Source organism: Cynoglossus semilaevis, chromosome 16, assembly GCF_000523025.1.
Source record: "Cynoglossus semilaevis isolate Cse_v1.0 chromosome 16, Cse_v1.0, whole genome shotgun sequence".
Taxonomy (NCBI): Eukaryota; Metazoa; Chordata; class Actinopteri; order Pleuronectiformes; family Cynoglossidae; genus Cynoglossus; species Cynoglossus semilaevis.
In genome coordinates this window covers 11,678,123-11,690,947 of record NC_024322.1, presented here as the reverse complement: position 1 = coordinate 11,690,947, position 12,825 = coordinate 11,678,123, and the positions used below count along the sequence as shown (strand labels likewise).

Sequence of the window (12,825 nt, the reverse complement as noted above, 5' to 3'; positions counted from 1 at the left end):
AGGGTAGAGAGGGGGTGTTTGACAGAGACATAGGGAGGAGACGATTCTTAAGGGAACAGAAAATGTGGCACTAGGAACCGGGGTATGGGAGGCAGTGGGTGGAGAGACAGAGAGGATGTAAAAATAATAAAATAAAAATCATCACAAAAAAGCAACATTAATCTTTAAAATAATCAGCTACATCGTCTGGAAAAACTGCTGCTACTCTTGATGATATACAGCATTGGTTCCCAAAGACGGGGTCATGACCCTCAGGTGGGGCGCATTTTTTTGGGTCGTCTCGCACCACGTTTCCCAGGAGTTTACGAATAATGTCTATTGACTTGGGTTGCGAAGGTTTGTGAATTTTAAAATATGGGTCCCCAGAAAACATACTACACGTCAACACCTGGTCAAACATGATTGGTCGGCTACGAATGAGAAAACAGGAAATGGTGTTTTTCAATTGAAATTCACTATTGGCGTAAAAGCTCTGCTCACTTTCTGTCCAGCAGAGTTTCACTTTGGTTCTTTAGTTTTTTAACATTTATAATTTTAAGTTTGAAGTTTGAAGAGTTTTTCTTCAACCCAGACAGATTTGTTTCTGTTTGGTTTAAAATTCCTTCCATTAAAACGTTTTTTTTTTTTCTCTGTGACCTCACTATGGTTTGAGGTGATTTCACCTACACCCTGTATTTACACTATTACCCACAGAGCTGTGCTATCATATAACACCGCCTTCCACTTCATTTACTGCATATTCATAAATAAATACTGGCACTCATTTGTAAGTTTGTAAGAAGGGTAATAGGACAACCAAAATGTAACATATATAAATATATTGCACATATATGCATACTGTATATATGTGATTATATATTGTATATATACACACCATATATAAATAAATATAAATAAAAATATTATATTAAAAATGTGTATATATAAATCTATATGTATCATAATTATTCAGTTGATGAGCCTGACCATTAGCAGCACTGACCATTAGCAGCACTGACCATTAGCAGCACTGACCATTAGCACTCTAAATGCACACTGTTCGTGTGAACAGTAAAAAAAAGCCAAATCTTCCGTCATCCGTTTCCTGTAAACCATATTTTATTCACAGATTCACGTTCCGCTGGTTCCTCTCCTTCACACCGTACAACGTTCCGTTCATCGTTTGCCATTATCCTCACCCAACCTTTCTCTGCAGCACTGCTGTCTCCTCCATTATTGAGCCACACTCAAGGCAGACGTACAGTAGCAGCCAATGTAACTTCAGAGATCATTCTGGATTTTAACAGATGCCGTTCCACAGCAAACACACACATCAGACACACACAGGTTTGTGTGACTGTAATGAGTCGTGGCATTTCGAAGCCTCTGACAATATTATGGAATTTGGCAGTAATTGAATAATAGTAAGAAGTAAAGCGGCGTGTATTTCTAAGGGTGTGTTACTGTTCCTGTCCACTGAAACTCGGTCTCTTCCCCAAACATGCATTTACACAGTACTCTGACTGTACTCTGCTGAGCACTTAACTGCGATAGCTGACTCAAAAAAACAATACACAGGCAGGCAGTATACTGCAGCATCAGCAACTAGACACACATACAATACCCCCGGAGACTCTTACGGTTCCGCAATAACAGAGCTCATATGATCCACGATTTCCCAATTCCCAGTCAAAAAATCTCACCCAGCTATTTATAAATCACTCCAATTTTTAATTTTAATCAATTTACTTTTATTGTACAATAGTGTGAAGCAAAAAAAAAAAGACGTTTCTGTCACTTGGATTTGAAGTCTGTGATGGTGATAAACAGAAAGACTAACTACTGGTTGTTGGCAAAAGTGTTTAATTCCTTTGGTTCAGTGATGTCTGATCATGCCGGGACTTTTTTATATTCTAATTACACATTACTGACTCTTTCAGAATTCGGTGCTATTAAAAAAAGTATAGTATTTATATATTTTAAAAATTATATTTTCTTGAGGCATTCTTTGCTTCAATTAATCATTTTTCCACAATTCCCTTTGAAAATACAAAGCACCAGGACACAGTGAATTTCCATTCCTTTCCATGTTCTTATCTTTGTTTCTACCATTTCCCTGACCTCCTCCTCCGGTATCTTTAATGAAATGACTTGTATCTGCATTTCTTAATGATTCATGCCTTAGAATCACACACGTGCTGCTCTATTACATAAAAATGCAAATGCCAGGTGCTGGAGAGACGGAATTTGTCACAACGTCGCACCAGGGGACGCTGACCTAAATTTGCTCTTGCTTTTCGAGAGGCTTTTTTAATTTAAATAGACAAAGAGCAGGAAAGAAGAAGAAAAAATATATATATATATTTAATCAAGTGATGGAAGATGAAGCTAAAGATCTCTAGACAATTCCTACTGTTACAGACAAAGAGTAAAAATATATTTTATTTGCGCGGTGGAAACAGAATGAAAACAGAAAAAGATTTTTTTTTTTTAATTTACCTTATTCTGACTCTGAACATTTCAATATTAACATGTAGAAAAAAGAAAGAAAGAAAGAAAGAGCCACTCCAGCTACTCAGTTCTATTATTGTCTGAACTTTACTGGACGTTTTATGACAAAGCAACCTGGCAGGGAGTGGAAATGTGAAGTGTAAAACACACTTAATGAGGTTTAGTGATCTCAGCAGAAATCTGACTCTCAACCATCTGGCCAAAGACTGCAAACCAGCAACTGTTCAGCAGCCAGGGCTGAGAATCAACACCTTCAGTGCCCTCCCCCCCCCCCCCCCCCCCCCCCCCACACCCCCCACACCTCGACCACCACCACCNNACAGGGTGTGTCTCTTCAAACATGACTGACCTGGGGGGTGGGGTCTTGACAATAGCCCTAGGAAAATTTTGGGATCTCTACTAAGTTAACTGTACTGTAGGAACTGAAGGAACTCTGACTGCAGTCACTCAATGGTTCTAGAGTGTAAACATATGTTTTGTCATACTTTTGCATTTACTTATTTAGAGCTTCTCAAGTCTTGGCTTCAAAAAAAAGATCATAAACCAGAAGACGTAAAAGCAGAAATGACAGTGTGTTCAGCAGTTGGTCCTAAAACCCTGTGTTAATGTCCCCTCTGCACCTTTCCTCCAGGACGCCTCTCCTCTGAACCACAGCCATTTGTATACAGTAAGTGTGGTGGAAACGAGGGCCCGGTGAACAGTACAGTAGATTGTGGGTACATTTGTTTCCCGCTTCACTGTCTGCACCTGCCAAATGCCAATGTTACTCAATATGGCTGCTCCATCGCAGACTGCGAGTGTTTCCACAGCGATGGGGAACTCATTTATGCACTACAGATGGCCTGGCAGATTTTACAATATTATTTATTTTTTCCCCTCCCTATTTTTATTAACTGTGTTTTCATAGTGGGCTCTGAGCAGCGGAGGATTAGTTCCGGTGGCACCGACCGATGGGATCGCGGTGCAAACCAAAAAGCCTGAAACCACAATGCATTGTGAGGCAGAGACAGTCTGGGGCCGTGTTCAAACTCATCCATCACTGGTGTCACCCTCAGACATAAACAGAAACCTTGCGAGAGAGTGGGAGAGAGAGAGAAAGAGAGAGAGGCTAGGCAGTGTGAGAGAGAGGGGTGGGAGACAAATAGTCAGAGGAGGAAAAAAAGAGAAAGTGAGCCCAGATCTCAGTCGGACTCCCCTGAGGACAGACTATGGCCTGGATGATTATACAGCTTCAGATGATGTCAGGGTAGGATTCCAGAGACCAGGGGGCATGGGGGGTGGGGGTATAAACACACTGCTAACATATTAATTGACACTGTTTTGTGGAAGGGGTGAGATAAAGCCCCCTAAATTATACATGAAAAGTGCCAAAGTACCACGTACACCGCAAGAGGTCGGGGGGCATCTGCCTTGATCTGTATAAGCCACCATCATTTTCACCGTGTCTTTAGAGAACAGAGGAATGAACGCGGCCAAAAAAAAAAAAAATGTCAGGGCAACGGTTTTAGCTCATTAATTTCAATTAATTACTAAAAAAAAAGTAATCACACCTTTGTCAGTTTCCTTATTTCTAGGTTGCGGTGATGCATGGATTACATCAATGTATTGATGGAAGGCGTGCTTGTAAAGAAACCATTATAATCTCAATATGGTAATACATTAGCAAAGAGTAGACAAATGTAAATGGAGAGACAAATTATATTTTGGTTCATGGAGATATGGGAAATATTTAACTGCAGAATTTACCTCTAAGTTATTTGTGTTTATTCCATGATTATACTCCAACATTTCAATATGAACCTCTTCATGATGCATCTGATGGTCAAAACAAAGGAGTTTCAAATGAATACTGCTACAGTTTGACTTCAGTTTGACTTCAGTTTGACTTCAGTTTGGCTTCAGTGCAGCAGCTTATTTATGTCTGTATTGTTTCCCACTGGCAGTTTATGGAGCTCTGAGAAAAAACACCTGAGCGGTGGTGAAGTGACAGTGACAATAAACATTTGCTGGGGCTGTTTCTCCATTAGGCTGCAATAAAGGTCAGATGGACAAATTATGCAAATAAACAAAATGTGTTGTCAAATAAACTCGACTTTCCTCTCTGTCAAATATGTCAGAATTATATAAGCACAAGGCGTGAAGAGAGAAAAAAAAAAAAATCATTTCCCAATTAGAGACAAAGGAATCCATTTATGGGAATGTAGCGACATCTACAGATTTATGCAAATGAGGCTTCACATGAGCTCTGTACATTTGTTAACTGCACTTGCCTGAGGCTGCAGACGGATCTGCTCCATGCACATGAAAGAGGGGGGACGAAGGAGGGATAGAGGGAGTGGGAGGGAGGGAGGAAGGGAGTGGGAGGAAGGGGGGAGGGAGTGGAGCCCGCTGCTCAGCACTCAGCACACGGAGGAGCCGCAGCCTGGTGATGCCTACTGGGCCTCCATCCTGCAGCTGAGTGCTGGGAATCATTGATCTGTTCTGTTCTTCCTCCTTATAGAACAATAGAGGAAGCACGGCTCCTCATTAACCACATGGGTGCATGGATGGTAGAGGCTCTGCTCCACGACTACACTCACTCCGAGCTGCGCCCACTTCATTGTAACATCCTCTAAAAGCATTAGAGTTGTAGATGACTGGCGACTAATGTGCCGTGTTCTGGGCCCATTGACTCAGATGAGATTACGGCTCAGGTACGAAGTTGTTGTGGACAACCGTGATGTCTCTTTGCGGTACATGCACACATACATTACACATATATACACAGTACATATATTAACATATTTTTATCATTATATATATATATTCATACTGCATATTAGCATATATTCATACTGTATATGTATGTATTAGCAATTAACAGTTAACTTATGAGTCGATCAGTCATTAGTCAATTAGTCATGATTACTCGTGATTAATCAACTTTTAATGATGTTGTGATTAATCAGATTCAGTATTGTTTGACAGACCCTAAAATAACAAAATAGTAAAGAACATTTTTATGCTAATTAATTGTGCTAAATCACGATTAATTACAATCACAATGAATTCTGATTACTCATCATTAATCCACAGCTATCTTGTGATCTATCGGATTGAAACTTCCATTGGTTTGACAGCCCACTTATATACTGTGTTTATATATTGCTCCAGTGATACGCAGTAACGTGCTCAAATTCCCGTGCAATCGATCACAGCACATGTAATTTCACGTCTCAGTCGTCTACACCGTTACAAGCCCTGATCAAAACTTTACGCCAAAGTAACAGGATGTCGTTCGGTCTCATATTTTGATTTGCTGTAATTCCAGTCACACAGAGCGGAGGCATAATCAGGTGCTCTCGCCCTCATGTCAATCACAACGCTCGCTTAAATTATTCATCGCCGCATATTTTATTTATGACTGTATTTTCCCATGCCACCTGAAAGTTCGAAAAAAGCCAGTTTGCTGGCAGAAACAGAGCTGCCAAAACATTTCATAGAGACAGGGACGCTTTCATCTCTCCCACAGACTGGGAAAGCTGTGGGATGCAGGGTTCACATTCTGCAGACAAGCCTTATCATTTATATATAGCCAGGATCATGTTGAGATTGTGAATGATTTTTTTTTTATATGCAAAGCATCTGCAGTGTTATCTGGGAAAATTCATAAAGTAGGCCAGCTCTGCGTGAGATAGCAATATGGAGTGAAACACTGTCGTTCAAAAAAAGTACATTTGATTGAATAATCACTAAGCTTCTGACTAAAGAAAATACAATTATGTTTGGAGTTGTCGGAAGCGTAATTTTGCAAATGAATTGAATAAATTAGAAATAGTATAATTTCTAATTCCTCACAATGAAGGAAATGTGTTAATTTGATAATGCTTTTGTATTGGTTAATGTAATTTTATGTTCTTGTTATAATTACTACAGAAAATCAACTGCTGGGTAGTTTCATATCTGTACAGTTTACATTGTGGCCTAAAAAAAAAATCATTCAACCCAGCTCTTTGACAAACAAAGAGAAATGAGAAAACACAAGCAGATGGCAGCATCACAGCCGATTAACAACATTCCCATTCTTTTCTTTGGTTTGTTGAAGGAGACTAAATGACTGATGAAATCTTTTGTAAATGAATTCTTTCCACTTCCAACAGTGTCTTTCCATCTCTGTGCTTTTATTTTGGCACCTTTGAGTTTTGTAAAGCAGCCTCCAGCTCCCTGGCCTTGGAGGTATTTCCTCAATAATGGAGCACGGCACCACTTCCAATGGTGAGCTACTGTACTTCCTGCCAAGACCTGTTCACTGTAAATTTAATTATGCCCTCCTTTAATTTGCTTTTAATCCACTCATTAGCCTCTCCAGCCCTGAATTAAAAACACAATATACATATTTTTAAATACTGCATTGTTATTTCCAAATGGTGTATTTGAGAGAATCATGAATGTTTTAATTCATACATTTCTTTGTTCTGTGTGAACAAAAATATTCAAATTTTTTAATTCTTTGTTCTGTGTGAACAAAAATATTTATGAATAAAAATACTTATTTATCTAGACCTCTGGTTAAAACTGCTAAAAAAACATTGGGGCATTTGAGAAAAGTCTTATTTAATACTGTAAAAACAGTTTACTGAGTCTAAAGATTTACTGAGTAAAAAACTTTTGAGAAGATCTGACCTAAATTTCACCTCTAAAAAAATAAACAGATTTATAAGAAACTTACAGTTTAAATATACATCCCTGTAAGAGTGTTCATCAAATAGTTTTAAAAACATTTACTCCTTCAAATCTTTTTTACGTTGCATTTTTAGAGACATCCTTTTTTAACTAACAGCCTGTTTCCTTTGTTGTAATTTGATTTTATGATTATTTTACTAGTACAATGTGTAGCTAAGCTGAGCTAAACGATTAATCCATTTCCACAGGAGCAGGAAACAAAGTCCTCGCTCTGACAAAACACAACTCAGCGACATTGAAAATATTCCTTCTTTTTTTTTTTAAACACTTAATTAGTTGGCAACAGACAAAGGATTCCAAATAGGTGTCATGGCAACATCTCAGGAGAGCACAATCCTGAACTGTGAAAGCTCAAATCTCCGCCAGGAAGGAGCCAAAGACACAAAAAGAGTCACATCAAAAGCTTCCAAATTGAAAACATGAACCTTGCTGGAACACACAGAGTTGCCCAGGAACACAGGTCTGATATGAGCGGCACTGAGAGGTGACTCACCACAGAGAATTCTACAGTGTGTTGTGTTTGGAGACAGAAAAAATACGGAAAATGAATTGATTTTAAAACTTTGGGTCATTAAGGTTTATGTGGAAAGCTGCTGTTGACATGAAGGTGGTTTGTATCCAGACAAAGGCAGCGTTATATTGGTTATATTTTGAGGCTCGTATTTTTTATGATTTAAGATATTCAAACAAAAATGAGAAGCTTTTGTGTTCCTTATTATTGAATTTCATTATTACTGTATCTGCAAATATTTATAAAATTAAAAAACAATTATACTGTACAAAGACAATATTTATACAGTATTTTTGAATCAATGCATTTCAATTATCAAATTATCTTATGAATTTTTTAATATATTATTATTATTATTATTGTTGTTGTTGTTGTTGATAATAATATTTTTTAATTCAACTGTGAATTTTCTCATTCTGGGGTGAAAATCTAAATTTTTCAATTCAATCAATTATTATAATGAATAGTAGTAGTAATAATAGTAGTAGTAGTAGGAGTATATTCAGTAGATTCTTGGCTACTAAAGCTTTAATACCTCCTCCCCCTCCTCCCCAGGCGATACAGAGCTATTGATTCAGAACTTTACACTGATACACATAAAATAACTGATATTCTTACTGAAAAAAAAGAGAAAATTACAAATCAATGTTTTCTTTTCCCACTGTGGCATAAATAGAAACATTTAAAATTTTAATTAATTTGAGCTTCTGCAACTCCCCTGCCTCACCTTCCTCCCCCTCTCGCTATAATAACTCCAAGCCCCTCAAAGGGACCCCGCCACCCGCTTTGGGAACCAGTGCTATAGGTCAAGCCACAGATTAACAAGTAAAAGGACTAAATTGATTAGGCTCCATGTGAACCTTTAAAGCAGACTGTTCTCCAGTCCAGTCCAGTCCAGTCCTGGTCCTGGTCCTGGTCCTGGTCCTTCTCAGAGATGAACAACCCTCAGTGCTGTTAAGCCCTGACACCTTTTCTGTGAATCCTAAATGGGCCACGTTCACTGATATCAAGACACAGCCATCTGTGCTTCAGTATGTAACAGCAGCATGACAGACTCCCTCAGTCAAAGGCAGCTTAACCATGCAGCTTTTCACAAGTAAATACATCCAGTTAATGTTTCTGTGTCCTTTAGCTCCGTGCCACGTGCACTAATTAAATCCTGCTCCTCTCAGGACTACATGGTCGCTGATACATTCGGGGAACAGATGGATTAAGGAGGAGAAACACACAGTCACAGTCAGGAGAGCCCCTGCTACCCTAACACAGACGTGCACGTCGCCCACCCCCACCTCACCTTTCAGATCTCAATCACAAAGATGGAAATGGCCGTGTGATTGTGCGTGCGTGTTCACATGATTGAGTGAATGCTGGTGCACAGCAGGACTGTTGCTGCTGCCTTTTTTTTTTTCCTGACAAGAGAGGCTGGAGGAGGAACAATAAAGGAGCCAGAGGAGGCTAATGACGGAGGGATGTGTGTGTGTGTGTGTGTGTAAAAACACTAGTTCAGGTATAAATATCTCAAGTACATTTATGTAAGTGAATGAGGCATCTTTATTCACCTGTGAATGGGTCTGAGGCTTGTGAGTTCCTGACTATTCTGCAGCACTCTTGGTTGATTTGCAGACTGAAATAGTTATGAATTATATACACACTCCAGAGAAAGAGTAAATCTTCTTTATCATTGTGACATTAGTGGCATCACTCGGGTATAATCTAGTGTAGAATAAAGCAGCTGTCTGCATTGACTTAACACTGTTCCCTGCATCAACATCACATCCTATCTCATTATCCGAGGCCCTTTTGTGGCACTGTAGCAACAGTTGTGTCAGCTTTGTGCACACCATTCATTTCCAAAGGCATTATTTCACTATGCTAATGTGTTGTCAGACCTGTCAGCTTTATGGTCCAGACGGCAGAATAAAAGTGGCCTTACCTTTAGATATGTTACACTGCGGGGACCTGTGACTCTTCTGTGGATGGAGAGAAATATACATGAGACTTATTTATATTTATTTACTGGAACAAACATCACATAAACTGGAGGCACGGCAGCTACAGCGTCCCTGGAGGAGGGGGGAACACGAGGAAACTCTAATTTGTTACTGACTCTTGTGAAAGTGCAATAAAAGATAGCACATGACATAATTATGTGGCACCGTGCTTCACCTTAGCACAACGGGAGCCACACGAAATTGTTTGTCACGGAAAGTTTGCAATTCCCGCACTGACTCGATACAAATGATTGACAGAGCTACCTTATACTGATCTCTTTTGTGAGCCTTGTATAACATGGTGGTGGGTGAAAAGGGGGGCGAGGGGTTGGGGAGAGGGCAGGGGAGGGGGCTTCTGCAGGAAGCTCTGCAGGGGAACTACACACACTCTCTCTCTCTCTCTCTCCCTCTCTCTCTCCCCCCTTCTTTCTCTTCTTCTCCCAGAGGTCTGCATGATAGGCTCTCAGCCAGTTTGGCCCTACACATGTCAACTGTTTCTTTCTTTTTTTTATGATATATACAGCAGCCTGTATGAAAAATGTGGTCTGTTTAATAAAAACACAAACAATATCTCCAGTGTACATGTTGCACATAGGTATAATTTAGTGTAGTCACCAAGCAGCACAAAGCTGGGCAACAAAAAAAAGTGGAGGTGGAGCTGAAACAAAGGGAAACTTGCTCTTTTGTTAGTTTACATGACTGTCTGTGTGATACGATAATGACGCTGAGGATGCTGATGCTAGTGATGATGATGATGGTGGTGGTGATGATGATGATGATGATGCCCAGATTAGTTTGACAATGGACCTTTCAGGGATGTGTCCCAGCATCTTATGCCAAGACAACAGGCAAATACATATACATATATATATAATTCCAAGTATGTTGTGCACCAATGAAGAAACATGACAAACAGACGTAACAGTTCTGTGATATTTGCCCAGTGCACATTGCAGTAAAACAAACACACATAAATACTGTGTTTCATACTCACAATTCATTTGAATCCAATCATCAGTATCCAGCCCGTCAATGACGCCCCTGTATAAATGGACCTGATCAAATCTGCTCTAAACCATGGCACAGTCTTCCTCTGCAGAAACCCTCCAGCAAGCTACAAACCGGTACCGGGTTCCCGTTCAGTTCTCTGGACTCACCGGCTCAGTGGAGGCGCACAGCAGTGCTGTTATATAGGCAACCCTCCCGGCTGCTCGGGGAACAATGGTGCAGCATCAGACTGACAGCAGCGCCACGGACAACGTGACTCGCTCTGACCAATCACGGAGGGAGTGGAAAGAGCCGAAGTCAGAGCTACTGCTGCTGCTGCTGATACTACTGTAGCCTCAGTACGAACAGCGACCACTGTGGCCGAAGGAGGGGGGCTGCACTTGTTCCTGCAGGGATTTATAGCGCCCCACGACGTGGGCAACAGCAGCAATTAATTTATAAAATAATTACCACAGCCGCAGGACGTGTGCTGTATATATAAATACGGCGGTGGATAACATCTGGCTTTGCAATCCTTTGTTTTTATTATATCGTAATACAAGTTATTTCAAATTTACATTAATTGCAGAAAGTAATATGATGAATTGCATTGTTCAGAGAATTTTAAAAAAGTCAGTAGTAGTGTATTGGACACTTTTATTTGAAAAGTACTTTATTAGAAAAAGTGAAATACTATTTGGTTTGGAAACCCTATTTAAACGCAAAATTTATTTTAGACAATTTCTCAAACATAAAACGTAAACAAATCAATTATAAAACCAAAGCTATTTGCAAGTGCCGGAATTAATTAACAGTATTCCAGCTCGTTTTTTTTATTAACCCGACGTCTCCCTAATTTATGTTTATATTTTACAACTGCAGCTACATCGTTTTTATTACCCAAGTTTTAGTTGTTTGTTTGTTTGCATAAGTTGAGCCTTAGGTTAAATAAACATATTTACCGTATTCCTGGGTAGTGTATAGTCTGCGTTGGCGTCATGGGGTAGGGGTGAAAGAAATTAATAAAGATTATACGGAAAATGGGAATATAATGCAGATACAGGCAGAGAGAGGGAAAGGGTGGGCGTGAGGATGTACATTGCTTGGTTCCCGGTGGTACGCTGTGATTGGTCAGAACTTTCACCAATGCCACTGCCAGGTGTAGGCGTTATCTTAAGGTTTAAATGGGCACGCCCCGTTGAAAAAAAAAAAAAAACTCATCCGTTGCCAGTAGAGGTCGCAAATGAATCAGGGACATTGATTTTCCCGGAAATGAGTGGACCAAATAAGTTTTATTTAATTAAACCAGTCATATCGTTTTGTACGATTATCCGTCTATTTGACCTTTTCTCTCAATGGCCAATTTAAATAATTCTCACAAATTATCCGTCTATTTGACATTTTCTTTCAATGGCCAATTTAAATAATTCTCACATGTTCGCGGATTCTATTGCTGTGAACTGTTTATGTGCATGCACGTGACTTTTTTTACAACCAATCAACGCACGGCACCACACGCAGACATGCCCAACGTAGCAGATGGCGGCGTACGTAAATAATTTTAAGCTAGCTGTTGGTGTTGTATGTACTGCTTTCCAGTGGAATGATATCCGAACTTTTTGCTTATGTGTTATTGAAATAAAGTGTTCCAAGCCACATCAAAATAAAAGTTAGGTCAATGATAATGTACCTCACAGTCATTTAAGGCTGCGATAACCTTATTCAAATTCATTTTTAACGTACAGGAGCGTTTTTTTAGAGGAACACTTAGTATCATGACAGCGTTCAAACTGTCTCTGACAAATGAGACCTCCATGTTAATGTTCGAAAATTCGTTTTCCACGCAAAAGGACTATTTGTTCAGACCGAAGGCCTCAACTGCTAAGCCGCAAAATAGCCTAGCTGGTGTAGCTCCTCTGGCTTTGACGGGGACTTGAGCCGAAAATGCACAAATGGATAAAGACAGCATCAGGGGTTGAGCACCATGGCCGCCTTCAGTTAGCCTAAAGGTAAGACACGTTTTTGTATTTTTTTTTTTTTTTTCCAATGTCGATATGTTCATGTTAGAGAGTTAGAGAGATTATATAGGCGTCTTTTCAGTTGTATTGTGAATGGTCATGTTGG

At 39.7% G+C, this 12,825-nt stretch overlaps 1 protein-coding gene across 1 annotated transcript in view; it reads right to left on the bottom strand.

The window, feature by feature from the left end:
• Window positions 1-11,158, bottom strand: part of csrnp3 (cysteine-serine-rich nuclear protein 3) — a 45,717-nt gene extending 34,559 nt beyond the window's left edge. The window contains exons 1-2 of the mRNA XM_025063925.1: window positions 10,709-11,158; window positions 9,657-9,693 (exon numbers count right to left, since the gene is read on the bottom strand). The gene's annotated coding sequence lies outside the window, so the exon portion shown is untranslated. The remainder of the gene's footprint in view (window positions 1-9,656; window positions 9,694-10,708) is intronic.
• Between the last annotated feature and the right edge of the window lie 1,667 nt (window positions 11,159-12,825).